The sequence below is a fragment of the Triticum urartu genome, chromosome 3, assembly GCF_003073215.2.
Source record: "Triticum urartu cultivar G1812 chromosome 3, Tu2.1, whole genome shotgun sequence".
Lineage (NCBI taxonomy): Eukaryota > Viridiplantae > Streptophyta > Magnoliopsida > Poales > Poaceae > Triticum > Triticum urartu.
The window spans coordinates 437737324-437739595 of NC_053024.1; the positions used below are offsets into that span (position 1 = coordinate 437737324).

The 2272-nt window shown below is 40.9% G+C and overlaps 1 long non-coding RNA gene across 1 annotated transcript; it reads left to right on the forward strand.

Annotated features, from left to right (window-relative positions):
- The first annotated feature begins 211 nt into the window (after positions 1-211).
- LOC125548449 lies at positions 212-1979 on the forward strand. Its single transcript, XR_007301090.1, has 3 exons — positions 212-335; positions 1348-1778; positions 1876-1979. It is a non-coding gene; the product is annotated as an uncharacterized LOC125548449 (long non-coding RNA).
- Positions 1980-2272: the final 293 nt, after the last annotated feature.

The window sequence follows — 2272 nt, forward strand, 5'->3', positions numbered from 1 at the left end:
TATGATTATCTGTTGTTTATGCATCATTACTAGATATTTTGTACTAAACTGGTCTGAGCAAATGTTTTGTGTGGGAGGCCGACCTCCACGACATTCTCCTCTTCCTCTACACCCAGTCCGTGCCAAGGCCTCAATTCCATCCATTTGCTCCCGTGTAGCACGCTGGCTCGCCATGGTTTATCAAGGAGCAAAGCACCCCGGCCATCTCTCTCTCTCTCTCTCTCTGATGTCAACCTCGGTTGCCTTTTATTTTCAAATCTGCAATGGCCTGAAGAATGAGGCAATCCTTGGAAGCAGCACGTACATGTGATCCCCCCTCTCACTCTGATTCCAAGGTTGTTTCTCTCCATATTCCATTCCTCTCACAATTTGTTTCTTTTCCTGGGTTTTTACTTTATCATGTGTGTGCTATGCTTCTGACAAAATATCTAATCCTGTTGCTTTTCATGTCTATGTAAGCATTATGTTCTCCTTTGTTTAATTTCATTATTGCTATGCAAAGAGAAATCAAGGATTACTTTTCTTGGTACATATGCAGTGTATTTATGTTTTGGGTGGTAATAGTTCAGTTAGAGGTGAGATGCATCGACATAGATGGTTGAAGGCTATACATTAGTTGGATAGATAGATTGAACAATACACCTGTTGCGCCATCATCGATGAATTAAGAGAAGAATAGATGGTGCGTTTGGCAAAATGTCCAATAGTCAGCGTTGGTGTTTAGTGGGTTTTAAGCATTTCTGGTAGCCCTCTTCCTACCTTATTATTTCATTTATATCTTGTATTTTAATAGGTCAAGCTTGTGCTTAGTTTGCTTGAATGTAACTTGCTTCCTTTCTGTTGAGGAAGACAATGGCTCTCAGTTGCCATGTTCAGACTTAATCGCTTGAATCAGTTGGATAATGGACATGTTGTCGGAGAAAGGCAGGGTTTGAGAGATCTGAAAGAGCTTGAGAATTTATATGGCCAGAAGAAGGCCAATAGTGCATAGGGGGTTATTTGTACCATAAAAAGTAATATGCCTTGGTTCAGTTTACACATTTGAACTCATGCCTTTTAAAGAATAACATTTGTGGTTGAAAATTGATTACTTGAGAAGTTGAGAACCTGAAAATGTTTGTCTGTAATGCATCTATTTGTGTGTCAGACACTTCTCCTTTTCTCACAAAACACAACCTTGTATGTTTTAGCACATATTTTCAAATGCTCGCGCTAGATCCGATAGTATGTATCCATAATTTGTTTTCAGTTTTTGTTCTAATTTATTCCCATAAAGAGTATCAACGTGCTCTAATTTATAGCGAGATTTAGTCCGGTATTACTAATCATAGGTGTGTTTTTATGCAGGTTATGTTGCTGATGGTAGGTGTCACTCTGGATTGCAGAAAACATGATAAGAGCATGGAGATGGATTGCTGCATATATATGCTTCCCACACTACCATTTTCTTGATCATGTGTGTAGAGTTGAACTACTCATTTCATATATCCTTAATTCTTTTTCCTTTTAATCTCCATATGACATAGAAGGTTCTGGTTGCTCTATTAACATGATCGGATTTTTGTGTGTGTTTTGCAGAAAACATGATAAGAGCATGGATGGATTGCTGCAAATTCATGTTGTTGTTGCGGGATCATGCCGGCCCTCCCTTGTGCTAGCCAGCCATCAGGAGCGACTGCGTTTGGTTCGTGCGGACGCGGCTGTGGCTCGCTGTGGTGCTCCTCTCATGTCGCCTCTTCTTCCTCGCGGGCTTCTTTGGCTCCCTCCTCTTCACCCAGGTAACATGGTGGGCCCACGTCACCCCTGTCTCGCAAGTTCGTTTCGTCGCGCGTGGGCTTCTGATCTGGGGTCGCTCTGTCGGTTGTTCCATGGCAGGATACGCAGGGGGAGGAGGACATGGAGCGGCCACTGCCAAGGGAACGGCTGCTCTATTTACCCTTATTGTCGGTTTCACTTGCCTAGCCTAGGTATGTTGAGATAATCATTATGTGAGGTGATCTATCCATTTTCAGAGTTCCCTCATTAGTATCCCTCATTGTTAATTGCTATGCTTAATTGGATACTCTGTGTTGTGTTGTTTTCCTTTTTTTGACCCAAATAAACCACCCCATTACCATATTTTACACTAATGCCATATTTAATCATTGACATAACTTTGGCGGTTTAGTTTAGTTAAAAAGATGATGCCATGTGACTAGAAAGTATATATGTTCAGATTATAATTTAAATGGATACAGTGATTGGCAATAGATAAATCATATTAGCCTTGCAT